General features: G+C 39.6%; 1 protein-coding gene across 1 annotated transcript in view; it reads left to right on the forward strand.

Moving 5' to 3' along the window:
• The first annotated feature begins 5,099 nt into the window (after positions 1–5,099).
• Positions 5,100–12,692, forward strand: part of FMN2 (formin 2) — a 177,710-nt gene continuing 170,117 nt past the window's right edge. The window contains exon 1 of the mRNA XM_026845620.1: positions 5,100–5,169. The gene's annotated coding sequence lies outside the window, so the exon portion shown is untranslated. The remainder of the gene's footprint in view (positions 5,170–12,692) is intronic.

Genomic DNA, 12,692 nt, shown 5'->3' on the forward strand with positions numbered 1-12,692 from the left:
GCCTAATTGCTGGACAGCTATTGGCAAGCTACATCATCTGTCCATGCCTCCTTGTTTGTAAAATGGACACAACAATACCAAGATATCCATGAGATTTCTGCTGCTGTTTCTGGGCCCCCTTCCGATTCACGTGTTTGCTGAGCATGCAAAGCATTACTTGCAAGTTCAACTGAGTGAATTACCCAGGATCTGTTCAGAAAACTATGACAGATGCTAGGATTACTTCTCAGTTTGAACTGTGAAACACGTTCCCAATCCTTGCAATCATTAGAAAACAACTCTACGTTTTCCTATAAAGTCATCAACTTCATTGTCTTAATGATCAGTCTAGATTTTCTTTTCTTTTCTTATCTTCTTGTTATCTTTCTCTCATCACACAGATTCTTCTTTTTTACAGACTGAATGATAGACCCAGTAGGCAGGGTGTTAAAACTGTGAATATATTCACTGACATGCACCTAATTTCTGAGGCAGTATAGTTTATCCCATATACTGGGAGTAAGATTCTCTCAGGCCACCAAAAAATCCACAGAAAATCCTGACTGGGCCTTTTTCCTGCAGCTGACAGCATCTACAGGAGCAATGAAGTTGCTCTTTTAGGCTGAGAGCAAGAACTGCAGTAGTATAGTTATTGTAGACATATTCTGTACTATTTCTGGCCATTTCTGCTGTCTGATAGGATTTTTATATTTTTTAAGGTAATAATATACTCCTTCAACTGTAGTCCTGTCTGTCCCAAAGATGTAGGACTTTTCTAGGAATTCTGACTCAGCCTTTGAACTGCAGAATATGATGTAAAGGCCAAGATGATACTCTAATTGCTTTATGACTCTCTCTGTCTCCATAAAATGATTGCTATCTCTGTACAGGATACCATAAAATTTAATAATATTCATCCAGTGTTCTGAGAATACTTTATATCATATAAAAAACTGCTTAAGCAAAATAGCTACCTTAACTTACTCTACACAGCACTCTGTAGGAGCTCTGATGAAGCAGTATGTTCAGCAGTATTTCTCTAAGTGGGTGTGAAATAATTACCAGAAGGTAAAATAAAGGTTAAAAACTAAAAGACAAACTTACAGAGATTTATCACTTCTTTTCCTATGGGTTTCTGTACCAGAGAGATGATTCACTTAACAAAAGGCTCACAAAAGAAAAAGAGGACATTTTCTTTTTCTCTCCCTGTATGTGTAAGACACACTTCTGGACAGTAATAACAGTAGCACAGACCTCCATGTTGCTCCATAATTTGACTTTTTCCCTGTGTCCTTTGAGTCCCTCTGCTGAGGTGTGATACTATTCTGTCTTGATCTGAAACTCAGTTTAAAATGTTAAGTTTTTCTATATGCAAGAATTTCAGTGTCTGGATCATCACAAGTACTGGTACATCACACATATAGCAGAATTGAGAAATTGGATCAAATATTATATCACAGGATTTGAAACCAGCAAAAGAGCTTTCTCTATGCTGAACTTTCAAGAAAAGGAAAATGTGCTTATTGAACACATTCCTTTATACTAAAACTGGTTTGTTTGTTGCTTTGCATTTCTGAAACAGTGATGTTCTTTTGAGTTTCAGTTCTTAACTTTCAAGTTGTGTGGCTTTCAGTTCTAAGGCCCCACTTTGTAGTGGGAGTAGGATCAGAACTTGGTGGGCACCTGGTTCCTTCAAAATCTAATTTAACTTTTCATTTCCAGCATATGGAAGGCCAATAACAAGGCTATTACAGGGCACTTAGCTGTAACAATCACCTTCTCTGAGGAGATTGTGTTATGGAAACAAAGCAGTTCTGACTTCAAGAACCTCTGCAAGATTCTTCTTCACAGAAGCTTTTGTACCTTTTGTCCCAAAAAATAACCTTTCTAGCTTGTGGGGGGAAAAGGCAACTACCTTTATTGAATCTCATTCGAAATACTTCTTTGGACAGTGGAAACATTCTTATGTTTCTATCCTAGACATGACTTTTGGCAGGACAACGGTTTTAGTGCATACTATCTTCTACTTATATTTCACCAAAGCTAGGTTTGTATTTGTGTCCTTCACCAAAAAAAACCCTCCACACCCAACCAGGAAAACCAATGTCCTCAGGCTCTTCCAGCATTGCAGTTTCCTAGACACTGATACTAAATATGGCAACTTTACTATATTTTTTTCCTGACAGGTATAAACAACAAATTAAAATCCACTTTCCCTTCTTGACTGACTAGAACCTTGAGAGACATATTGTAGCAAAACACCTCCATATGGGAGGTTCACTTGTAGGATATCAATTTTGATCAAGCTTGTCTTAACATTAGGATAGAATGATTTGATAATTGGAGAAAAACAGGTTCAGGAGCAATTTCTCTGACTTGCACCTGCAATAAAATTAGCTCATTTAGACACAAAATCCACCCACATGTGTGACTCAGTAAATGATCAGTGCATAGCCCTCCTTAGGGTATTGAAACCTGGATCATAAATTCAGGGGGATCCCCCACTGCCTGATAACTGAAGTAGAAGGAGCTCTGTAGGCTGGTGAGCTAGAGCATATTCAGCCTCTGTTTAACTTATTGCTGTGAATGTTCTACAAACAAAATTAATTAAAAAAAAAGAAAGTTTTCCCATTCTATTTTTAAAGCAATCTCACCAGGGGGCTTTTGTGGTGTTTAGGTTTTGGTGGTGTTTAGGTTTTTGTGGTGTTTTTTTTTTAAAAAAAAAAAAATATATATGTTTTCTGGCCCTCAGCTAGCTTCTTATCTTTGTTGCACTGTTTTTCTTCCTCCAAATATCTTCACATCATTTGTTACTTCATGATCTGACTTTGTGAAATAATATCAAATAGTGTCTTTGTTATAATCTTGCTAACACACTCAGGCAGGATAAATCACCCTTTTTTGAGCTGTGGCGTTTTCAGCTGGTTCTGATGTCTTTGTTCTGTCTAAGTTAGTGTTTTAATAGTGATGCAGTCAATGTGCAGGATAAAACTGTGAGCTACCTAATCTTCTTTAGGTCTGTTCTGTTCAGTCTTGGGTTGGGGAAGAAGTCTCATGAAACAGTTATACTATGCTGGTCCCATGATTGTCTTTGAGGGCTGTTGGAATTCTTCCTTCTGCAGTACTGGAATTTCCCAGCTTTCAGCTAAAACTATTTTTTTTTTTTTTCTTTAGATGAACACTTCCTTCTGTAACAGTAATTTAAATGGAAAATATGACAAAGAAACAGTAACATCTTCTTATGCTTTCAAACTAAATGAAACAACTGTTCTACTCACTGCCTCATTACACCTATCATTTGGGATGTATACACAGCACTATAATGGATCTAGATAGTTTTTTCCCAAATTACATATCTTTCAGAAGAATTTTCAAAACAAATGACAAGATTAAATCTATTCTCAATTATTTGCAAGCATCAGACAGATCTGCCAGTGTGGATGCTACACCACATGAATAGTATCTCTTACTAAAACACTACTTAATGCATACCCCAGCCATTTCTGTGGAACACAGGCATTGGCTGTGTAGCTCGTAATCATTCAGTCTAACATGCTTATTGTATCTGAAATGTATAGGAAGGGGGAGTTTCCCGACATTAATTCATCTTGGAGGGAAATGATAACTGAATTTGATTGCCATTAGCTTCTGAACCAAAAAAATGCATCTAAGAGTAAATGGCTTTGCTTTTTCCTTTGATTGAATATACCAAACATATAAAATCAACCCCTTTCTGACAAATGTTGGATAGACTTAATGTACAAGTATGATACAGGCGATCTGTGCATAGTTAGGAAGTCTGACACCCACAAAATGTGTATAGGCTTTTCCTGCAAAGCATTCATTAGGCAACAGGTATTTACTAGCTATGTTGGAACAACTGCTCTGCACTGCTGCACACCTATCAATTTCTTTTCCCTCCTGTTCATAGCATGGAAACTTGGTTTGACAGGAGTTTGGTCACCTCTTTAGTTGAAGGTGCAACAGTTGTGGCTAATGGGGAAAGAGGAAAGAACTATAGGACTTCCTTCTTTCTCTGTTTCCCCTTAGAAAAATATCAATATTCTGCTCCCAGAACCACACAAAGTTTATACAGGGAAAATGTGCGTGTATTACTTTAATCTGTCTATGCTCATCTCAAGAGGCAAAAGATTTTTACACTTCTGAATGCTCCTTGTAGTCTTCATGAGGTCTTCAATTTTTTTTGTTCACTTTAAAAGACCAGAGAGTGCAGAAAGGAAGCATCTTAGGTTGGAGGACAGCTTAAAATAATCTATGTAATTTCTGTTTACACAGAGAGAAATAAGAGTCTGTCAGATACTTGGACCCAGCTACCTCATCCTAAAATACAATGATTCAGGGACATATCTATGCCCCTTGAGGTCACCTTCGGAACATGAGACTTCCTTGGAGACTGAAATAAATTGGAACAAATGAGAGCTAAACTCCAGGTGTCTCCATTACTGCAGTCCTGTGAAATGTAAACCACAAATCTGTTTCCTCTCCCAATGTTGCAAACCTGATGGAGAGCACCATCAAATCTAAGGTAATAAAAATAAATCCCTTTACAAAATTGAAAAATGTTTTTTAAATAAATTAAGAGAGGGAAGGGAGTTTACTGGAAGCTTAGGTGTCAATCACAGGTTTATTCTCAATCATCATTTTTCTCATCCAGAGGTGGAATTAATCCCATTTATTTTCTCAAACTCTGACATCCATTTAAAACCAAAAAGTCAGATTCTTCCCGAATTTGCACACAAGTCCTACCTCAGTGAGCTTGTAAAGCCATGAATGTCAGGACAGAACTTTATTCAATATGCTTTACTCCTTAACATACTATATAGCCATGTGTCATGTTATCATGAACACTTATATATGATACTGTTCCTCACAGATAACACGCATACCATATTTTCAATAATTTCTGTGATCAGTCTATTAAGCAGTGAGATTTCTCAAGGCATTTATGATTTGATTTATTTTTTTTTTTTAACCAACATTCCTGCAAACGTCAGTGGCTGTTAACATCTGAATCAGTCTGTTCCCAGTTCATGTGACTGGAAATGGTGCCCAGAGCAAAAAAGCCAGACACTCTGACTCTCGGATAAGTATAGTCTGCATGGAAATATTACTACAGAACACAAGCAGAAGTTGCTGAATCCACATCAGAATGTTTTGGCAGGAAATAAGGTAAGGGTGCGCTATGACCATTTTATTATTATTACTTTTATTAAAGGTATGTTTTAGAAATGATCTAAGAACTGAGGAAAAACAGGATGAGTTGCTAAATAAGGATTCTGGCTGGATGCAAGGCTAACTGGCTCACAGGTTGCTGGCAGTATCTGGAACTCTCCTGGGATTATATCGGAATTATCTTGCAGGAAAGAAGGCTGTATTCGGGGTTTTAGTTTATAGCCATCCCAGGGAACAGTTCTGAATGGTCTTAAGTTCTTAAGAGGTTTTCTGACCTCTAAGTAGAAGGAAGGCCATGCAGTAGCTAGCTGTGCATAAGGGTAAATGGCATTTATAGCAATGAAGAACAGAAGAGATGAATTGAACTCTGTGCACATGTGAATGAGACTGATCTGGAGTGTTGCATGGGTGGCATCAGAGACAGAAAAGTGTGCCAGGCAGAGATGGCTGGACTAGGAGCAGCTACAGACATACACTTGCCTTTTATCTCCAAAGGTGTTAGTGTAGCTAAATATATTTCAGACATAGCACATTGACATATGCACATACTTTCAGAGAAATTGGAAGGTCTAAAACATAGCAGAAAATATGTAACTGAATCTCTAACTGCCTATGGAGCTCCCAGTCCAGAAGAGAAAAGCTTTTTTGGCATTGTAAAAAAGTTGATCATGGTTACAGGCTCAGATGGGAACTCTAAACTTCATCTGTCGTTTAGGAATAAGTGTTTTTTTAAGACCAAGCAGCGGAGTGTGTATGGCAGGTAATTAGGGTGCATTGCAATGTTAAGATACTACTTTATTGAAAGAAAATTATAGTGAACAGTAATTAGTTCCTTCTCGCCAACCTCCAGCTACCTTCACTTATTGTTACCCAATGCTGCTTGCATGGTCCCAGCTACGTGGAAGAAACATCTGTGGCTGCATAGCCCCTTCCCTCTCCTCCATGTTGGCTTGGAGTCCTAATGCTATGGGAAAATCTCTCAAAGCAAGCTGTGGCTACAGAATATGACACCTGTAGTCCATTGTACGTTGTTTCCCTTCTCTTTCTTCCGTAGCCTGCTTACAGCGTGTACTTATGTAGGGGAGAGGATCAGACAGAGAAGTAGCTATGCCATACCTCCATCATAGTCACAGGAGGTTTACTGCTTTGGCAGCACAACATGTGTGTTCCTGTGTAACTACAGGGCAGGGTCACCAGTCTGCCCACGTAACACTTGACTAACTTATATTCGCAGGACCTAGGGTACCTGCTTGAATGGATGGATTGGTTTTTTCCACTTCTTTCATCACAAGAGTTCTTTTCTTTCCTGTGTGCCCTCAAGAGGGGGACATGATAGGGGTATACTAAAAACAAAAAAAAATAGGTGATAACTAATTTAGTAAAGAAGTATTATATCATGTTTCTAAAACAGCCTCGGTGTAGCATCAAACAATTTGTACTCACCCTATCTATGTTGGATGTAGACTTTGATTTAAACACAAATACTCCAAGAAAAACATAAGTGCATTAAATAAATAAGTAGCAGATAATGAGGTGTTAAAGAAGCTCATGTTCAGTCTTCCAAGATCTGCAACTGACTTCCTTGAGCTTGCATCCTTATCATTCTAACTGATATGAAGTTATGAGCTGTCTAGAGATGTCAAGGTGGGGGGGTAATGTTATGAAAGACAAGAAGCCAAACAATTAGTGTTTAAAAATAATCAACCAAGTAGGTGGCTTAGTACATCAGACCCATGTTATCTGGTTTGGGTTGATAAATGAGGTAACACTATAAACCCAGATTCTGCAAATATTTCTTCTATTGACAGAAACAGTCTGAAATACACGCAAAAGCCACAAACTGTTGAGATAATTAATACCACATAGTTCAGTTACATTTGTGTGTCTGTAGAAGCCAGTTGTACTTAAGAATGCAGAATTCAGAAGCATCTTTTATTTGAGGTTTTACTAAGAAATTGTTTTAACAGAAGAAAACGATGTTGAATGTACTTTCATGTAGTTAGACAAATGGTTCTATAAAAGAAAAATCAAGATGTGCTAGGTAAAAAAAGACACTTAAGTAGTGATTAAATTATCTCAGATAGCTCTGAAACAGCCTTGTAATCGCTTCCAGTTATTGAAATTCTTGGTGTCTACATAATGTCTGTAATGTATCTCAGTCTTAGTCATCAGATGACAACAATTCAAAAATATCCCGAAAAACAGTAGTTTTCAAAGTTCATCATACTGAACATATACAATGATTTCTGCAGGCAGTTTGCATGTCTACACCCCTCAACCTGGATCAAACTTTTTTTTTGCATTTTACGGCATAAGATAGTTCTTTGTTCCAGCTGAAGTCAACAAATGTTTATACGTTCAAAATTATAATCCTTCTGGATGCTAAATTCTCTATGGTGATGTCTTCACATCTGAATATAAGAAAACTCAGTTTCATCTGTTGTATTAATTTCTCTCCAATGATTTAATCATTACATTCTGATCTAGAAGTTTCTCTGCTTCATGCAACAGCCTGGGCTTTTACTGTCTTTCCATCGGAACTTTATGACTATTTCTTCAATGTTCTACCCTGTAGCACAGCAGTTTACCTTTTTAGTGGAGAGTTTAAAGTTATGTTCTCTAAAGCTGCCTTTACATATACTCATTACAAATGTTTCAAGGCTCTCCTCACTGAACTTATTTTCGTAACAGAACCAGAAGAAAATGTGGAATGAAACATAATCCACAAATAATAAGAATAGCTCACAGTAGACACTATAATTAAAAGAATATTTAAGTAACAACATTTTATCTCTTTGAAATATAAGCTATGCTACATGTTGATATTTGCATATGGAATAGATTTCTAGGTCATGAACAAGGTATTTCTGTCTTTTCTCTGTATGCCTTCCTCAGAAATCAGGAGGCAGGATCTATTCATTTCAAGCTACACCAACTGGAGTATCAAGGGTTCTAGGACACAGCTGGAGCAGACCCTAATTGAGGAAACAAGGCAGCTGTGTCAAGATACATGTATACTTATAAATAAAGAAGACTTTTGTGTGGGTTTTGCCTGAAGGTCTTTGAAATCTTCCATGCATTCAGGGCTTCATTTGGCAACAAAAGCAGCCTTATTAATAAATTATTTGGGCTGATGCCAGTTTAAGGAACTGTAACTGTGCTGAGGACTATAGGAACTGAATTTGAAATATATCTTAAAATCCCCACTATATATATGTGGTTTACATACATCTTTTTAATGAAGAGTTTAAAGTTATGTTCTCTAAAGCTGCCTTTACATATACTCATTACTGACTTCTATTTTCAGAAAAATCTTAGATCCTTCATACTTCTAAACAGATGCTTATTCACAGCTGTTTCCAATTGACTTATTCCTGTCTATATGGGCAACCATAAGAACTGTGGTTTAGTGCAAAGCCATCTGACTTCCTCTCTGGGATGCAGGTGCACTTTCACATCAGAGGGAAAAATGTCACACACAATTTCACACAGAAATATTGGACTGCTTAGAACCCTGTTACAGCACTTGCGATATTTTGAATTACTATTGAGTTAGAGGGGACAGAAGAAGCTCATTTGTGTCTAATCATATATTGACATGATGCTACAAAAAAACCCAAATCATAGTCCATAATGGGAATGAATAACAGTAAATTCACTGGAGTGGAAGAGGAAAAAAAACAGGATGAACTATCTGGATATATACTGTCAAAGTCTTTCTTCCTTGTTTTGTAGACTGATGTAAGATACATATCTGACAAGATGGAAATAACTGTATTTTCTAATATGTCTCATTACTGATTCATCTGTAATCTTTCTATGCCCCAGTTAAAAAAAAAAAAAAAACAACAAACAAACAAAAAAACAAGCAACACAAAACCAAACCCACCAAGCAAACCCTTCAAAACCCCAAACTTTGTCTTCTGCTATGCTTACAGAGTACGTAGTGCTCAGTGAGCCCTTGATCTAGATTAGGGTTTAATGTCAATATGGATCCTGTGACAAAAGTTACCTTTACATTTGCATACCCACATTTGGCTACAGTATCACAGAATCACTGAATCATCTAGGTTGGAAAAGACCTTGAAGATCATCCAGTCCAACCATCTACCTAACACTGACAGTTCCAAACTAGACCATATCCCTCAGCGCTAAACACCTCCAGGGATGGGGACTCCACCACCTCCCTGGGCAGCCCATACCAATGCCTATCAACCCCTTCTGGAAAGAAATGCTTCCTAATATCTAGTCCCCTGGTGCAACTTGAGGCCATTACCTTTTGTCCTATCTCTTATTACTTGGTTAAAGAGATTCATCCCCATCTCTCTGCACCCTCCTTTCAGGTAGCTGTAGAGGGCGATAAGGTCTCCCCTCAGCCTCCTCTTCTCCAGACTAAACACCCCCAGTTCCCTCAGCCGCTCCCCGTACGACCTGTGCTCCAGACCCTGCACCAGCTTCGTTACCCTTCTCTGGACACGCTCGAGTCATTCAATGTCCTTTTTGTAGTGAGGGGCCCAAAACTGAACACAGGAATCGAGGGGCGGCCTCACCAGTGCCCAGTACAGGGGTCAGATCCCTTCCCTGTCCCTGCTGGCCACGCTATTGCTGACACAAGCCAGGATGCCATTGGCCTTCTTGGCCCCCTGGGCACACTGCTGGCTCCTGTTCAGCCGGCTGTCAATCAACACCCCCAGGTCCCTCTCTGACTGGCAGCTCTCCAGCCACTCCTCCCCAAGCCTGTAGCGCTGCTGGGGGTTGTTGTGGCCCAAGGGCAGCCCCCGGCATTTGGCCTTATGGAAACTCCTCCAGTTGGCCTCAGCCCATGGCTCCAGCCTGTCCAGGTCTCTCTGCAGAGCCTCCCTACCCTCGAGCAGATCAACACTCCCACCCAACTGGGTGTCATCTGCAAACTGACTGAGGGTGCACTCGATCCAATCGTCTAGATCATCAATAAAGATGTTAAACAGGAGTGACCCCAACACCGAGCCCTGGGGGACACCACTCGTGACCAGCTGCCAACTGGATTTAACTCCATTCACCACAACTCTTTGGGCCTGGTCATCCAGCCAGTTTTTTACACAGCAAAGCGTGTGCCCATCCAAGCCTCAAGCAGCCAGTTTTGCCAGTAGAATGCTGTGGGAAACGGTATCAAAGGCCTTACTAAAGTCAAGGTAGACAACATCCACAGCCTTTCCCTCATCCAATAAGCAGGTTGCCTTGTTGTAGAAGGAGATCAGGTTTGTGAGTCAGGACCTGCCTTTCATAAACCCATGCTGACTGGGCCTGATCCCCTGGTTGTCCATTATATGACTTTTAATGGCACTCCAGATGACCTGCTCCATGACCTTCCCTGGCACCGAGGTCAGACTGACAGGTCTGTAGTTTCCTGGATCCTCCTTTCTGCCTTTCTTGTAGATGGGTGTCACATTTGCCACCCTCCAGTCCAATGGGACCTCCCCAGTTAGCCATGATTTCAGGTAAATCATGGACAGAGGCTTGGTGAGCACATCTGCCAACTCCCTCAGCACCCTTGGGTGTAACCCATCCGGTCCCACAGACTTGTGTGCATCCAAGTGGTGCAGCAGGTCTCTGACCACGTCCTCTTCAATTGTGCTGAATTTAGTCTGCTTCCCCTCCCCATCTCCCAGCTCATGAGGCTGGGTGTCCATGGAACAGCCAGTTCCACTGCTAAAGGCTGAAGAAAAGTAGGCGTTGAGCACCTCAGCCTTTTTCTCATCCTTGGTTACCATGTTTCCCTCTGCATCCAGTAAAGGAGGGAGATTTTCCCTCATTCAAACATTTTTTGTTATCCCTAACAGCTGTAGATAAGTTGTGCTCTAGCTGTGCCTCGACATCTTATCAAAAAGCAGCAATGGTAATAGTATGGGTTGAAAATAAAGCTTAGCACATCAGTGTAATTGTGTGTTCCTGCAATAGGGCAGCAAAAGTCCAGCACTTAGGTACCTGTGAGGCAGCAAAGGTCCTCTTTGCTCTTTCAGTGCTTGAGAATTCATGTATTTGCATGAAATGAAAACATGAGGCTAAAGTCTAAGCCCACAGTTGAGCCACCCAGGAACCAGAGATTTCAAGCCAATGCTGCCTTATGATGTATTGCAGAAAAGATTGATCTTCCATCTGTCTTCAATATTTCTTCTCAAATTCTTCCTTTACCTTGCTTCACTTCCTTATAACACTACTTTGTGACTGAGATTTACATGTCATATTCATCCCATGTCAGTGACATGTATGCTCTGCACTGCCTTAAACTTTTCTGTAGCTTGTCCATACTTTCAAAGCAAAGGGCAATAGATTCAGTACTCTTTCCTTTCCCACCTTTTCATCTATTTGTGTGGTGCTGTACGCATGAAATGGCCACTTAATTTTACTAAGCCGAGATGTCTATCCTTTCCACATCAAGAATCTTTCTCAAGTTCATAACTTCTGGAAGGCTACTGATATTTGTCAAATATGTCAAATGCCTCTTCACTGAACTGTGGTGTAAAACCAAAAGCAGTGAAAGGCCGGGGAAGTGAACAAATGTAATTGAGTTAATGAGGTTATCCATGTGAGTCTACTTAGAGTGTAAGCTTTCTGGGGTAGGAACAGTGAGCTTCTAGCATTTTGCTTAGTGTTTGGTACAACTGGTCCCAGATTTGACTGACACGTCTATGAATTCAAAATGCAGCTAACGTGATAGTGTGAACACCCTGAATTACAGCATAAGATTGTTTGGAGTTGTAAGACTTATCTAAAACAAACAAACAAACCCCCTTGTCTAAGGACATATATTAACCTGAATGATAGATTAACACCTCTAAGGTGTTTCCTGCAGCACTGTCTGTACTGACAGCTGCTAGAGGCAGGATGTTGAAGCAGATGTACCGTCAGTCTAAAACCCAGTTTTTTGTATATCCTGAAATATTTCAGTATCTGTGGATATTGGGAAGATTTATGTCACAGAGGCAAGTAAATATATTGCCAGGTGATAATGTCAATACCCTATTTCAAAGTCATGTGTCTTTTCATGACATTTTTTCCTCTTTGTTTAGACTACACTAAGGTAGCCTAATGCTACTTTAGTATAGCAAACACTTCCTGTAGTAACGCTCCAGGTAAGATTAAGATGGCTCAGAAAAGACCATCAGAATTTTCTTAATTGGAGATTTAATCTTTTTCCCCCAGGTGGTGTTTTTCTCCTCAGTGCTGAGTACATTACTCAGAAAGATAACCCCTCTTAGGACATAACTCATCCTTATTGTACACACATACAAAAAGGTGAGCTGCTATGTTTACAGTTCACACAAAGCTTCTTTAAGCTAAATTTAGGCCTGCTGATGAGCATTTCAATCTTGTTTACTTGAATGTCTTCCCCAGACAAAAGTGAAACAGGAACGATATCTCTCATGTCGTTTGATGAATGAGGCTGACCAGCTTGGATGTTAGGAAGGACTCTATGTTCTAAAAATTTTATGTAAGCTTAGTATGATGATATTGGCAAGGTTGGGGATAGAGTATAGTAA

This window comes from Athene cunicularia (assembly GCF_003259725.1).
Source record: "Athene cunicularia isolate RWA chromosome 3 unlocalized genomic scaffold, athCun1 chr3_part1, whole genome shotgun sequence".
NCBI classification, from domain to species: Eukaryota; Metazoa; Chordata; class Aves; order Strigiformes; family Strigidae; genus Athene; species Athene cunicularia.